General features: G+C 42.5%; 1 pseudogene; it reads left to right on the top strand.

Annotated features, from left to right (window-relative positions):
* Nucleotides 1–16,644, top strand: part of LOC112265801 — a 294,298-nt pseudogene that overhangs the window by 126,041 nt on the left and 151,613 nt on the right.

A 16,644-nucleotide genomic window follows, 5' to 3' on the forward strand; every position in this document is an offset into this window, starting at 1 on the left:
TGTATGTATTTATCCTAATTACAGACAACATCATGTCCCTCAGTGCTCACCCCCTGTTAGGAGTTAATTATGTATTATTCATGTATTTATTAAGGATGATTCCGTACAGCCACAGGGAGGACCACGCATTGTTTACATGATATTTAGATTAGATCAAATGAATGACGTTTGGAGTGTTCTAGTTTTCTGAGAAACCCAACCCCCCCATCACAATCAAACAGGGTTATCAAGTGCAATACTGCTATGGTCTCCAAAACAGGCCATAGTGAATCGCTCAGAGAGATTTTCATGTTATTACAAGGTAGCTAAGCTAATGGCCTATCAGCTGAAAAGGCAGAAGGTGTATTTATATATACACCTACTCAAATATTTTATATTTGGGATTCATCAAAGTAGCTACCTTTGCCTTGATGACAGCTTTGCACACTCTTGGCATTCTCTCAACCAGCTTCATGAGGTAGTCACCTGGAATGCATTTCAATTAACATGTGTGCCTTGTTAAAAGTTAATTTGTGGAATTTCTTTCCTTCTCAATGCGTTTGAGCCAATCAGTTGTGTTGTGACAAGGTAGGGGTGGTATACAAAAGATGCAGAAGATAGCCAAATGTGGTAAAATACCAAGTCCATATTATGGCAAGAACAGCTCAAATAAGCCAAGAGAAATGACAGTCTATCATTACTTTAAGACATGAAGGTCAGTCAATCCGGAACATTTCAGTCGCACTTAGAGAGTGATTTAGTGCTGCATCAGATGACCTGGCCTCCACAATCAGTCGACCTCAACCCAATTGAGATAGTTTGGGATGAGTTGGACCGCACAGTGAAGGAAAATCAGCCAACAAGTGTTCAGCATATGTGGGAACTCCTTCAAGACTGTTGGAAAAGGATTCCAGGTGAAGCTGGTTGAAAGAATGCCAAGAGTGTGCAAAGATGTCATCAAGGTAAAGGGTGACTACTTTGAAGAATCTAAAACATATTTGGATTTGTTTAACACTATTTTCATTACTACATTATTCTATGTGTTATTTCATAGTTCTGATGTCTTCACTATTATTCTACAATGTATAAAATAGAACAAATAAAGAAAAACCCTTGAATGAGTAGGTGTCCAAACTTTTGACTGGTAGTGTGTATAACTATGAGCCAGAGAGATGCAGGTAGCTAGATAATTTGAGACCACAAAGGCAGTCCAATATGAGTGTATGTTGGGATAAGCAAGAAACTTCCAGCTTGTCATCACTACTATCACCTTACTAAGGTATCCAAGTCTGGGACAAACAACCATTGGCTCTGTTTCAATGGCGATAAAGTTTCAGTTGTATCATTTAGCAAAGTTTTCTGTTCCTTCCTATTAGTTTGCATTTTCAAATACTTTTTCAATCAATAGTAGTTTTGGCTCAGATGCAGAACTTGTCCTTTCTCTGTGGAAAAGGGGTTTAATTTCCCCCTTCAGTTCATTGGATTGATTAAGAAAATGGGCGATGACGAATAGGACCACGGTAATGCCTTTATCCCCTGATCACTGGTGCCGTTGAGACTTCGGCTGAGATCCAAATGGTGTCCTATTCCCTGTGTGGTGTACTAAATAGGGAATAGGTTTCCGTTTGGAACGCGCCCTTCAAGTCTCCAGCTTCCAAACCTTAGTTAAGCATATCTCCTTGTTCTGTGAGTGAAGGAACATTCAGTGCTAATCAGAGGAGGCGGGGCCATCCATCAAGAGGTGCTGTCATATCAGTGGGTGTGATTGGCTGTCCTCTACTACCCTCTAAGTGAAGGTGTCCTCACTCTGCATACGCTTTCACCCTTCCTCTACGTAAAGGGTGTGTGTGTGTGTGTGTGTGTGTGTGTGTGTGTGTTTGTTGTGTGTGTTTGGTGCGTGTGTGTGTATTCGGTTTGTGTGTTCTTATAAGTGGGTATACATCTCTGTGTATACCAAAGCCTTAAGAGTGATTCACATGCTGGCCTTAATTTGTCAGACTGTGCGGTGTGTCCTTGTCCCCAACACGTTCTACCGGGCGCCCTGCATGACCGCCAGGCTCCTCTCTGTCATTGGAGAAAATAATTTAAAGGTCCCTTGATGGCTGCAACGCTGCGTATGCATCCCAAGTGGCACCCTATTCCAGATAAAGTGCCCTGCTTTTAACCAGAGCCCCTATTCAGGGAATAGGGTGTTATTCGGTACGCAGCTTGCATCACCTCCACGGAGCGTCACCACAGCTGCTATAATGAACCTGTCACCATGATGTATCAGTAATTATTGTCACCACTCAATAAAGGGAAGTTGTTTCTAAATTGAATATGGGCGAAGGGTTCCCTCCCATCTTGCCAAATTGAATTTGCAGCCTTAGCTCACCCAGTGTCATATTCGATCAGCTCGGACAGGTCCTCGGTGGTGAGAGGATAAATGGCTGATGTTAGTGGATTGGTTACAAGCTCACAGCACTGACTGGAACCCTTCATATTGACCTTTCGCTTAGAACTTCCACGCTAAACATACACTCAATCCAGGACAGAGGGGGCCTTGACACGGGTACAGCTTCGCCTCATTCTAAGATGAAACCAACATAAAATGAAATCAAGATCGATGAACTAGTAACGTTTGCTGTTGGTGAACAAGTTGGGGTTTTTCACGGTCATTTGTGATTGGCTTATGATGTGGCGACAAGTAGCCTAGTGGTTAGAGCGTTGGACTATTAAACCGAAAGTTTGCAAGATTGAATCCCCGAGCTGACAAGGTAAAAATCTGTCGTTCTGCCCCAGACCAAGGCAGTTAACCCACTGTTCCTAGGCCGTCATTGAAAATAAGAATTTGTTCTTTAACTGACTTGCCTAGTTAAATAAAGGTAAAATATATGTATATATTTTTAAATGTCTTAGTAGCATAGGATTTCTCACAACATGTCCTGTTTTTTTGTGTTATTTCGTGTGACTATGATATATTAAGGCCTAACTTGGACAACTGCCTTCCTTGATTCAGACCAAAAGTGACTCCATAGTTAGTGTAACAGATGCCGTCATTGATACGTAGCTACACCAGTTCCTTCTGATCCTGATCATTTAGGCATTTTCATGTACATGATTGCTTGGCTAATTATGTGTGTCTGAGACATTAAATAATACAGCAATCCCTGGGGCGAAAATGGACAGTTACGCCTCCCATTGCCTTCCATTGCCTCTGCTACTAACCTCTGTATTTGTTAAGGCAGCTTCTCTCCTTCATTTGCCGGGCTTATCAGCAGGTAAATTGCTTTCCCTGGCCTGTGACCAGCTTTGTTGTGTGTTTTCACACTCCAACGTCATCTTCGTCGCTTCCAACGTGATGATGAGGTAAATGTGGTTGCCAGGTCAAAAGATGAATTATAAACTGGGTGGTTCAGGCCCTGAAAGCTGACCGACTGACAGCCATGGTATATCAGACCGTATTCCACGGGTATGACAAAAAAAATGGCATTTTACTGCTCTAATTACGTTGGTAACCAGTTTATAATAGCAATAAGGAATCTCTGGAGTTTGTTGTATATGGTCACCATACAACTGCTACGGGCTGTGTCCAGGCACTCCGCGTTGCGTCGTGCTTAAGAACAGCCCTTAGCCGTGGTATATTGGCCGTATACCACACCCCCGTGCCTTATTGCTTAAATAACAAGTAATTCATTCGTTTTAAATGGGTGTTTAAATTACGTTTTGGCTGGCTAAGATTTGACTGGAGACCGTCCAGGTTTCTCAAGGCTCCTTGTCACAGTTTTATCTTGTTGAATTACTTGGCGAAACTACATCTTGGAACTTTGTGCTGTAGTCTGTGGCTGGTTGTTTTCTGGCATCCTTCCTTTCCGTTGTCGGGGGAGGATATCTGTTTACAATTTTGAAATGTGTAACAGTAACACAATGAAAGCCTCTGGATGCTGTTTCATCACACCTTACTCACTTCCCAGATTTTTCCTTGTCCAAGTTTAACTGATTTAACCCTGCTGTGATATTTTTCTGGAGAACATTGCAATGACTTCTATCACTATATTAATTCATATTATGCTGGTGTCAAACTGAGGCCCAACCTGGATAGAAAGTAACCTAGAACTACTTTATCTAACCATTTAAGTCTTTGCACGGTTACATCACCCTCCTCATCGGGCTCCTCTCCTCTTTCCTCCCTCCCCTGTTCCCATTAGTAGCATTAACCTTTTCTCTACATCTCCCAGACAGTCAGAAGAGCTAATCTCCCTTCTTGCTCACTTGTTAAAGACAAACTCTGGAACTTTGTATTTTTTAAATCTTCTGCTTTGGGCTGGATGTGTCAATGTGTAGGTTATACACGCATATTCTGAGCAGAATTATTATTTTACCTCAATTAGCCACGAAATCTCTAGTTTGAAAACAAAAATGGAGCTGATGAATAGGGCTGCCGTGGTTCTTAGGAAATTTTGATTTTTATGTGTTATTTCTTAAATTATTAGTCCAGGAATTAATTTGTGTTATGACATACAGCCAAGTAGAACTTTTGGATATCAGAGCGGTGGTAACTCACCAGCATTACCACCAGCAATAATAGTCTGATCCTTCGTACCCCCCAGTACGAAATTGAACTGATTCCAGAGGCTGATCCTAAACACAGATGGTGGAAAAAAGGTACTCTGAGTGGACTTCTAGTCCGACTCAGGAGGTGCGCACACCACCCACCGCTTCCGAGTATATTACTCGCTAATGTTCAGTTACTGAACAATAAAGTTGATGAGCTCAGAGGGAGTATTTCCTTCCAAAGAGACATTAGGGATTGTAACAGTCTGTTTCACGGAAGCATGGCTCTCTAGGGATATACTGTCTGAGTCTGTACAGCCAGATGGGTCCTCAGTTCATCTCGCAGACAGGAACAAATATCTCTCTGGGAAGAAGAAGGGCAGGGGTGTCACGCTCGTCAGAAGAAGTGGACCAAGGTGCAGCATGGTACGTGTTCATGATTCTTTATTTAATCCGAACACCAAACAAAACAACACAAGAACAATGACCGTCACATTCTGAAGGCTACACAGAGCTAACAAAAAACAACATCCCACAACCTAAGGTGGCAAAACAGGCTGCCTAAGTATGATTCCTTATCAGAAACAAAGATAGACAGCTGTCCCTGATTGAGAACCATACCCGGCCAACACATAGAAACACAAAACATAGAAATAAAGAACATAGATTGCCCACCCAACTCTGACCAAACCAAATAGAGACATAAAAAAGGAACTAAGGTCAGGACGTGACACACGTACAGTAAAATGCTTAACTTGCAAGCTCTAACCCCAACAGTGCATAAATCAATATCTAAATAATAACTCATAGTAAATTATAATAAAGAAGATACAATAAATAAAAGAGGAAGCTATACAAAGGATCAGTGCTAATACCACATTTACAATGTGCAGGGATACTGGAGTAGTTTGAGGTAGATATGGAAATGTAGGAGGGGGATTAGGAGAAATTGACTGGTAGCAGGATAAATAATAATAATAATATTTAACAGTGACGGGTGGGTGCATGGTGGCGTGTGTGTGATAGGTGGATATACATGTAAACAGGGCTGGAAAGTGACTGGTAGCACGAGTATATAAATACTGATGGTTATATACTTGTGGTAATATACACAGTGTACTAAACATTGGGGACCCCTTTTGCTCTCAGAACAGGGGTGTACTACTAAGCTAACATATGGAGGGATAAAACATTTTTGGGGGAAATATTGAATTTGGCCAACTACTATAGCCCATAGAAACGCATTGAATAACACATTCATTTATGCGATTTTTTTTACGTTTAACTCGGCAAGTCGGTTAAGAACAAATTCGTATTTAAAATTACGGCCTACACCGGCCAGACCCGGATGGCGCTGGTGTCATGCCCTGGTCTAAGTATTTTGTGTTTTCTTTATTATTTTGGTCAGGCCAGGGTGTGACATGGGTTTATTATGTGGTGTGTTTAGTCTTGTTTTTTTTTGTAGGTATTGGGATTGTTGTATAGTGGGGTTTTCTAGTAAAGTCTATGGTTGCCTGAAGTGGTTCTCAATCAGAGGCAGGTGTTTATCGTTGTCTCTGATTGGGAACCATATTTAGGCAGCCATATTCTTTGAGTCTTTCGTTGGTGATTGTTCCTGTTTCTGTGTTAGTTTGCACCAGATAGGCTGTTTAGGTTTTCGCGTTACGTCTGTTGTTTTGTATTGTTTGTGTTTATTCGCTTTATTAAACATGTATCAAAATTACCACGCTGCATTTTGGTCCGATCCTTGCTACACCTCGTCAGAGGAGGAGATAGAAGAAAACCGTAACAGCTGGGCCAATTGTGCGCTGCCCTATGGGACTAACAATCACGGCCGGATGTGATACAGCCTGTATTCGAACCAGGGACTGTAATGACGCCTCTTGCACTGAGATGCAGTGCCTTAGACCGCTGTGTCACTCATAAGGAATAAAGTGTTGAAGTGTCTGTCCTATATCTAGGAGATATAAGAAATCTCAGGAAATATTCTTGTTTTTTTTAGAACACATTTACCCCCTTATTTTTGTTGGCGCAGAACTACCTCCAATCTTTATTTATTTGTATGGGTTACATTCAGAGGAGTCCTGTGGCACTTGTGGGGGTCAAAGCAAAACAGAGAGTGCCATCGTGTTCATGAGAGTCTCCCCTTTCCACAGTGGAGTCATATTAGTTTCTAGGCCAAACTGTTTGGACGCTACAGACGTTTTTGTGAAAAGACTGATCGTGGTCTGACAAACACTGCTCTAGCTCTGTCACCTTTCACCTCAGGTGCGGAAGGCCGACATAGATACAGTGGATTGAGATGCATCCAATGCAAAAAGACAGTGGATTGAGATGCATCCAATGCAAAAAGATATCTTTAGCTTAAATTGACAGATTGACAGATAAACTTAGATTGACGCGCAGGTGCGTCAATAGACTCTTTAAAAATTTGAACCCGTCTCCCCTTCATCTACACTGATTGAAGTGGATTTAAGACATCAATAAGGGATCATGGCTTTCATCTGGATTCACCTGGCCGGTCTATATCACGGAAAGAGCAGATCTTCCTAATGTTTTGTATACTCAGTGTATACTTTACATGTGAACAGGAGTAATAGTGGCCAGTACCAGGAGAGAATAGATAGATACTAATGGTACTTGCAATCAATAATCAATGAACAGCAGCGTAGTGGTAATAATACATTTAATCAATAATAATTTTAGCAGGGGTGTGGGGGGGAGCAGTAGTTTTTCGGCATTTAACAGTCTTATGGCCAGTGTATAGAAGCCGTTTAGAAGTCTGTTGTTCTGAGCCTTGATGCGCCGGTTCCACCTGCCGTACAGGAGCATGGAGAACAGTCCATGTCTTGGGTGGCTGGAGTCTTTGGCAATTTTTCAGGGCGTTCAGTCCGTTTTCCTCTGTTCGAAGCATAATTAGCACAACTCAGATGTTCTATTCTGGGATGGCCTGGGAGATGTCTTTACCGAATGGCAGGTATCACCTTTTTTGTATGAATGAAGCCCTCTTATGCCCTGTTTCTTAATCCCTGGATTATATTGCATACGTATCACATACCTGAATATTTCCCACTTTCTATAGCTAGGGATTTCAATAAGTAGGAATGTCACTCCAAAAGACAAAGCCTGTCCAACCTATGTCTTCATCTAGATTACCCTTTAGTTTTTCTTCTCTTTTTGATCCATGCCAGTGGTCTCTAAGGAGGGTAGTGGTGGAGTGTTCAAACCTTATGCTGCTCGTACAAAATACGTAGTTTAGCCTTTTGAGGTACCTTGTCTCAGGCTGAAGTTAACTTCTTGCCAGCAAGGTCTTTTTCTTCTCCATTTATTCTTGCTTGCTGTGTTTGGGTGCATTTTCCCACTGCTGTGGTTCTGTGATGAAATTGCCCTTTAGAACTGTAGGGGTTGGAAGTGACCTCACTCAGACACATCCCACAAAGTTCAAGGTCATCTCAAGATCAACCACTTTCTGTCAGTGGAATTCAATGTTGATCCTCCAAATACTCCATGTTTTATGCTTCCTCTTGAGATGCATGTACTGTAGCCAATCAGGCACAGACCACCTTCGTCCTTAATGTACACACTCATCAATACCATATCAAACACGCACACCGATGCGGCAGGGAGCCCGGCGGGTAGGAGCATTAGACCAGTAACCGAAAGGTTCCTGGATCGAATTCCCAAGCTGACAAGGTAAAAATCTGTCCATGAGCAAGGCAGTTAACCCACTGTTCCCCGGGCGCCGATGACGTGGATGTCAATTAAGGCAGCCTCCCGCACCTCTCTGATTCAGAGGGGTTGGGTTAAATGCGGAAGACACATTACAGTTGAATACATTCAGTTGTACAACTGACTAGGTATATCCCTTTCCCAATAATACACACCATATCAGACACACACACATCAATACACACACATATCAATACACACCATATCAGACACATACACATCAGTACACACCATATCAGACACACACATACACACGCATTAATACACACCATGTCAGACACACACACACATCAATACACACCATATCAGACACACACACACACACGCATTAATACACACCATGTCAGACACACACACACATCAATACACACCATATCAGACACACACACATCAATACACACCATATCAGACACACACACATCAATACACACCATATCAGACACACACACACGGGTGCCATTTGAGACAAAGCTTAGATGAAATCACTTTCCTTAGCAGACACAGGGTTGACTAATGACAGGGACTGTTTGGATGCAAACGGGAGGCCGCCCTCAACGCGTTATGTAAAATAATCAAAACATGTGTTCCTTCTCCGTCTGTGTGAGGGATAGTTAGGAGATGCAGAGCGACAGTCCTGAGCCTGACCTCCTCTCCGTCACAAACACATTGTGAATCTCAGCTCCGCTGTCATCTAGAGGTTCCTCACTATGTGGCTTCTTGTGGTGTCTCAGAACAGTTCATTCATCTAGTTTCCTCACTGTGTGGTGTCTCAACAGTTGAATCCTCAAGAGTTTCCTAACTGTGTGGCTTCTTGTGGAGCCTCAGAACAGTTGATGTCTTGTAGTCTACTATATGTAATTTCATATGGAGGGTATTACGTCAATTGTGTTACGTCAATGGAGTCTTGTCAAATGCATTGCAGCAATTTGTTACATTTTTTTTATCGCATATTGGGGTCTATGCAGAGAGACAAAACAGTCAGCCACCTACTACACGCAGTCAGCCACCTACTACACGCAGTCAGTCACCTACTACACGCAGTCAGCCACCTACTACACGCAGTCAGCCACCTACTACACGCAGTCAGCCACCTACTACACGCAGTCAGCCACCTACTACATGCAGTCAGCCACCTACTACACGCAGTCAGTCACCTACTACACGCAGTCAGCCACCTACTACACGCAGTCAGCCACCTACTACACGCAGTCAGCCACCTACTACACGCAGTCAGTCACCTACTACACGCAGTCAGCCACCTACTACACCACCTACTACACGCAGTCAGCCACCTACTACACGCAGTCAGCCACCTACTACACGCAGTCAGCCACCTACTACACGCAGTCAGCCACCTACTACACGCAGTCAGCCACTTACTCACAGCCTTGACTGCAGAGGACAGGCAACATTCCCTCATATACAACAAGTCTTCAGATCTAAGTCAGTTTCCCCCCTCCTCTGTCCTTCCCTTCTTCTCTCTCTGTTGTGATGCCTGGGGATAGGCTGGCTGCCTGGCTGGCAGAGAAAGGCATTGTGACCTCTTTAGTGTCAAAGTCTGAATGACAACATGACAATGGCTGTAACGTCTGTCTTTCTCCGCTGTTCTGGTCCTGTCATCACATCACCTACAGAGGAAACACTGAGGCTAATGAGGAGGGTATGGCCGTGGGGCTCATCAGTAACATGATGGCTAATGTGGTTGAATGCCAACTTTACTGTTTGCACGGGTTTGGAAAATTCCTGTTAGTATGACGGCGTGGGAAAGCAAAGATGACACTGTTACTGCTACAAGTATGGGGGTGGAATATGTTTCTGTTATTAAGAATGACACTGTTACTGCTACGAGGATGGGGGTGGAATATGTTTCTGTTATTAAGAATGACACTGTTACTGCTACGAGGATGGGGGTGGAATATGTCCTCCAGAAGAGGACTGGCCACCCCACATATGCTCTCTCTAATTCTCTCTTTTTTTCTCTCTCTCGGAGGACCTGAGCCCTAGGACCATGCCCCAGGACTACCTGACATGATGACTCCTTGCTGTCCCCAGTTCATCTGACCGTGCTGCTGCTCCAGTTTCAACTGTTCTGCCTTATTATTATACGACCATGCTGGTCATTTATGAACATTTGAACATCTTGGCCATGTTCTGTTATAATCTCCACCCGGCACAGCCAGAAGAGGACTGGCCACCCCACATAGCCTGGTTCCTCTCTAGGTTTCTTCCTAGGTTTTGGCCTTTCTAGGGAGTTTTTCCTAGCCACCGTGCTTCTACACCTGCATTGCTTGCTGTTTGGGGTTTTAGGCTGGGTTTCTGTACAGCACTTTGAGATATCAGCTGATGTACGAAGGGCTATATAAATAAATTTGATTTGATTTGATTTGAATATGTTTCTGTTATTAAGAATGACATTGTTACTGCTACGAGGATGGGGGTGGAATATGTTTCTGTTATTAAGATGGAGGTTGTGAAGCAGAGGTATCACTGGTACTATTAAGATGGAGGTTGAAACTCTCGTTTCATGCCTTTTCTATTTTCAACTCTCCTATTGTAAGGACACCATAATTTCATTTGCCCCTATTTTTGTATATCAATTACATTTTAATTTGCCATCTGTGAATCCAATCCAATCTGTTCCAGTGTCAGTTCCAGAAACATCTGAACGATCAACTGACATCATGAGTCACTATTAATAACACAACAACAGATGAAAGAATAAGGCCTGGTACTAAAGTGTGATGTATTTATGAATCCGTGTGTGATTTGTGTCCCCAGATGAGACGGGTGCCACAGACACTGCAGACACGGTTGTGGACCACAGTTATGTGAAGAAGAAGCTGGAACATGGCCTCACTCGAATCTGGCAGGTCTGAACACAAGCTTTCTTTCATTTCTACCCTCTCTCATTCTCTTTCTCTCTTTTCCATTCATCTCTCATCTCTCTCGCTCTTTTCCATTCATCTCTCATCTCGCTCTTCCCACCCCTTCTCTCTCGTCTCTCTCTCCCTCTTCCCATATCTCTCTCTAACAAGTATTCTGCTCCCCTTCTCCCATCAGGAAGTCCAGCTGGAAGTGAAAACGTTTCTGCTTGGGACAGACATGTCCAACTTCAAATACGATGACTTCATTGTGGTCCTGGATGTTATCAGCAGGTATATAGAATTAAATAGAATTGGGTACACTCAATATGAACGCCGGCCCACCCATCATAGAACATTGACTTGAATGGGGATCCCCGTTCTAGTAATTCTATTTCTAGGACCACATCCTCATTAGCAGTGATTGGTTTGAACGAGGTGGACCGAAAGCCTAAACCCTCCGCCTTGCCCCCTAGTCCATGTGAAACCCCTTGTTTTAAAAGAACCACAACCAGAGCGGAGAGGGAGTTACGTGGGCATAAATTAATCTGCTTGTTCCTCCAACAGAACAAAGTTGTAGTTTGGCTCTTTACAAGCTTGTCAATTAAGGAATCGGGTTTCTGGGTCGGCTGTGTCCTTACGGGCCAGTGGGGAGAGAGAATAGGGGTTCCTCGGGGATCGGTCTCTGGGCCACATGGCTGTGAAGTAACTCTATGGGGTTCATTGAACTATTCAGAAGCTGCTGGTAGATGCTTTTCCTTTCCCCTCCTCGCTTTTGTGTTCTTTTCATCTAATTTTGTATTGCTTCTCATTTGTATCTCTTTCCCCCTCTACCTATTTTTCTCCCTCTCCCTCTCTACCATCCCTCTCTTCCCCCCTCTCTCTTTCTCTCCCTCTCTACCCTCCCTCTCTCTCTTTCTCTCCCTCTTCCCCCCTCTTTCTTTCTCTCCCTCTCTACCCTCACTCTCTCTCTTTCTCTCCTTCTCTACCCCCCCCCTCTCTTTCTCTCTACCCTCTCTCTTTCTTTCCCTCCCCCTCTCAGGCTGATGCAAGTGGGGGAAGAGTTCTGTGGCAGTAAGTTGCTACAGGAGTCCATTAAACGTCAAAGTGTCAACTACTTCAAGAACTATCACAGGTGAGGCACCTCGCCCCTAGCTAGCGAATGTTTGCCAAAGTTATATGAATGTTTGCCAAAGTTATATGAATGTTTCCCTGTTTGAACACAGGTCTGATTACGTAATTATTTTTCTCCCCAACTTATACAGTGGGGCAAAAAAGTATTTAGTCAGCCACCAATTGTGCAAGTTCTCCCACTTAAAAAGATGAGAGAGGCCTGTAATTTTCATCATAGGTACACTTCAACTATGACAGACAAAATGAGAAAAAAAATCCAGAAAATCACATTGTAGGATTTTTAATGAATTTATTTGCAAATTAGGGTGGAAAATAAGTATTTGGTCACCTACAAACTGACTCTCACAGACCTGTATTTCTGACTCTCACAGACCTGTAACTTCTTCTTTAAGAGGCTCCTCTGTCCTCCACTCGTTACCTAATCCAAGTCTATCATTTTAAAAGGCTAATTAATCATTAGAAAACCCTTTTGCAATTATGTTAGCACAGCTGAAAACTGTTGTCTGATTAAAGAAGCAATAAAACTGGCCTTCTTTAGACTGTTGAGTATCTGGAGCATCAACATTTATGGGTTCGATTGGAGACTCACAATGGCCAGAAACAAAGACCTTTCTTCTGAAACTCGCCAGTCTATTCTTGTTCTGTGAAATGAAGGCTATTCCATGCGAGAAATTGCCAAGAAACTGAAGATCTCGTACAACGCTGTGTACTACTCACAGAACATAACAGAGCAAACTGTCTCTAACCAGATAAGAAGGAGGAGTGGGAGGCCCCGGTGCGCAACTGACAAGAGGACATTACAAGTACATTAGTGTTTTTTGGTTACTACATGATTCCATATGTGTTATTTCATAGTTTTGATGTCTTCACTATTATTCTACAATGTATAAAATAGTTAAAAATTGTCCCCCCCTCCCGGGCTTAGTGGAGGATATGACATTGTAGCTACTTTTTCTGTCCCCTAATAACTTAGAATGATTCAAGAGATGCTTCTAGATATCGGGTATGTCTTGTGCACTGACGGCAGTCCCCGTCCACTGTGTGTGCTTGAATACCAAGTCTCTTATTCTGAATACAAAAGGTGTTACATGACTGACTTATCTGGCTGTTTTTCTAACATAACACCTCGTAATAATCCCTGTAACTGGTCGCTGTTGTTACATATGTTGTTCTATGTATTCAAACACCTGTACGCTGTGGGACCAGGACTCTGTCATGTTTGATGTTTACACTGACATTTCGTTTGGATGAATTGGTATTGACCCCCAAGAGAGACGCCAGGTGGGGGGTCTCACAAGCAGGGGGAGGTTTGGGGGAGGGTGTCTGGTGCCTCGATGATCACAGCAGAGTATTGACTGCCCTTTCTCTCTCTACAAACTGCCCTCCGTGCCCACTGTGGCATTTCCCCGCTCTGTTTGAGTCCATGCATTTCATCTGGAACAGGAGCCCTTGTGCTAGAAAGTAAATGACAACGGGTCGTTAATCTGCAAACGCTGACTACTTCGCTCTTCTTCTTGTCTCTTTCTTTTCTTTGTTTTTCATCTTTCTTTCTTTTGTTCTTTGTTTTCTCTTCATCCCTCTCTTTCTCTCTACCCGTCCAGGACACGCCTGGAGGAGTTGCAGTTGTTTCTGGAGGGCGAGACGTGGGATTGGTGTCCTGTCAAATCTAACTTCAACATCACTCAGCTCCACGTGAGTAAGACAGTTAAGACGCCACAGAGCCAGGGAGAAGGATTCAGAGAAGTGATGTGACATCTAGTCATCATGTGTCATCTGTCACTCATCGTAGGCATGGCATTTACATATGAATATGAAATGTAGTGGTCCTAGTTGTCAGCAGGAGTTTCAGTTAAAACTGTATATGTACAATGCCCCTGGACTAAATGATTTATGATCATATTAAAACACTATAAAGGGATCTGGACTGATAGAAATCCATCTAAGAGTAGTTCAACAGGTAGTGTAGATGTTGGTTCCTGAAACCCTGTATGAAAATGCACACTGTTTACTTGGCTGACATTAAGAACCTTCAATCACAGAATTCCAAAAAAGGCATCTTTCTTCCTTCATCACCAGCAGACATCAGGGAGGCTTAGGGATAGTTCACCTAAATGACAAGATGACACATTGGTTTCCTTACCCTGTAAGAAGTCTATGGGACCGATATTAGCTTTTTTTGCGCATCATGTCCAAATCATCCAAAGTATCTGTCATTGATTTTGAAGATCAACAAAGTCACTTATAGATGTTTTGAACATTATGCTAGAAAAATGCTAAGATGTGACCGACCATCTTGATTCGGTTTTATGTAGCAACATTTGAAATTGTGTTTTTTACATCGGATAAAAGTTTATTGACACATGCAGAGGATACAGATGGTGTGAGCGGTACAGCGATAGTACATTTCAATTACATTTCAATTCCAGTCAATTTAGGAAATAGAAGAAAAAAAATTAAGAGGAAATTGTTGAATTGAAATGGAATTGAACCCAACCCTGATGTGTATACATGCATGTATGAATATGTAGCCTAACCAATGCTTGTGTACAGTATTCCTGATTCTTTCTATCCTTGATATGCAAGCTTATTGAGGTTGTAAACAATGCATTTTTTGGTTTTTATGTGCAGAGAAAATCTGTATAGACAACTTGTTCTATAATGTCATCTACATGTTTAATCATGCAGCATTAGCAGGAAGGTTTAAGGGATTGTTTTAACATCCATGCCGTTCCAATTAGCTCACGTACGGTTTAGGATTCATTCATTCTGTAAGCAACATCTGAGGACAAAAGTACCATATGAATAATGCAGTGAGTGATATTGCCTCCTACCAGGTACCCTCAGGGAAGCCACGGTCCCGCTATAAACTCCTCATGAAAGATTAATGGCTTGGAATCTAACAAACAAAATAAGGAAGTGATAGGCAGAGTTCTAGCTGGGGATTCTCTGTGGTGTGACTTATTTACAGGCAGGCAACTGGTTCATGCCTCTGTTCTGCCACTGGCAAAGGTGACGCACGGCCTCGGGTTTTGTTTTTTAGTCCGATATCATCTCTGCCCAAGGCATATTTACCTCCATTACTTCTCTATTGCAAACTTGTGGATTTGATCAGCCTGTAGTTGACCATATAGCCAACTCCTTGGCATTAGGCACATTTGTGACTCTGGTTTATCATTTGAGGTGCATCGCCAAAGATTTATGTGAACGATTCAAAACAAGAGGGTATAAAGAAGAATTATTGGACAATTGCCTTAAGAGAGTAAGACAAACGGAGTGGAATGCATTATTGCAAACACTCGTTAAAGGAATCCCTCTCCCACCTCTGCAACGTTGGTGTCCACATACAGTCCTATTTCAAGGTTGATCGAGGAAGAGATTAATAGACATTAACACATATTACACAGCGACCCCAGATTAGTTAAAGCATTTGAATCCTCCCCGATCATTCCTGATGGTAATTTCCCGTGTCACAACTGGGTCCACTGTTATGCCATGATCAAAGGGTACTCTCTTATCCGTCCCCATTCGGGTAAGAGGATAACGTTTTGTGCTAGAATAACATGCATCACAAAATATGTTGTATATCTCCTTAAGTGTTCCTGTAACTTTGATTATGTGGGTTAGACCAAACGTGAACTTAAGACAAGGATATGTGAGCATAAGAGCTCTATTCACAACCATGATAAAAAATATCCATATATGAGAGGGATAAATTACTTCTCCAGAGACATATTGGATAGACCGCTTGGGCATTTTTTTGTTATTTTTTTTTGTAGTAGGTTCAAACATTTAGGTAATGACATCATAATGTATTTGTATTGTGTGTCTGTCTTTATTAGATGTTCACTTTTCCCCCGCAGCCTTTTCTGCTGCGATCTCTTGGTTGGGCCAATACTGACTGGGAATTTCTAATGATGCCCACCTGTGAGGTCTTGTTGCCGTGACATTGACTGCCATTGCCTTACAAGCTGAAGAAGGGCTCATACCCCAAACGTTTGTGCGGCAATAAACATGTCAATTTCAGTTTATTTACCGTAATGCAGTCTTATTTCTGTTCTTTGGATTATATATGAGGATCCAGCACCCAATTTTAAGTTTGTATGAGGTGGAGTTGAGCACGTTGTTTATATTTTCATTAGCCTGTCCCATTTGAGGTATACCTAGTGTTCCTTTGATGTCTTTTTGCTTTGTTTTCATCAATGAATGCTATGTCGTAAAGCCACACCAAGGAGGATAACTATAACATGAACCATAAATTACACGTAACTATAAACTTTGGCGAGCATCCACACCAGCGGACTGTTTATCGTTCTGCAGTACACCTGTCAATCAACTAATCAACGTATCCTACTTCACACTGTAGGCCTATTAATAATGTGGTAACACAGACCATTCGGTGCTTCAGGGT

Source organism: Oncorhynchus tshawytscha, linkage group LG13 (assembly GCF_018296145.1).
Source record: "Oncorhynchus tshawytscha isolate Ot180627B linkage group LG13, Otsh_v2.0, whole genome shotgun sequence".
NCBI lineage: Eukaryota > Metazoa > Chordata > Actinopteri > Salmoniformes > Salmonidae > Oncorhynchus > Oncorhynchus tshawytscha.